The following is a 271-nucleotide window of genomic DNA, read 5'->3' as shown; positions in this document are numbered from 1 at the left end:
TCCCCCTCTTCCTCCCTCACATCAGATACCCCCTCCGTATTACATCCCGCAGACCCTCACCCTCCCCGAGGCCCCTCCTCGCATGTGCCACCCCTCCCTTTCGTTATCGACTTCCCGTCACGACATCGTCTTCCTTCGAACGTTGTTGTTGCATCGCCCGTCCGGTCCATGACAGGTGGGAACCGAACAGGGCAAACCCAATGATTTTTAAAACAGTAACCACCACCACCAGCACCACCACCACCACCACCACGCTATCCGCACACGCTGG

Source organism: Eptatretus burgeri, chromosome 13 (genome assembly GCF_056783735.1).
Source record: "Eptatretus burgeri isolate ZD-2024b chromosome 13, Ebu_testis_v1, whole genome shotgun sequence".
Taxonomy (NCBI): Eukaryota; Metazoa; Chordata; class Myxini; order Myxiniformes; family Myxinidae; genus Eptatretus; species Eptatretus burgeri.
This window is presented reverse-complemented; position numbering follows the sequence as displayed.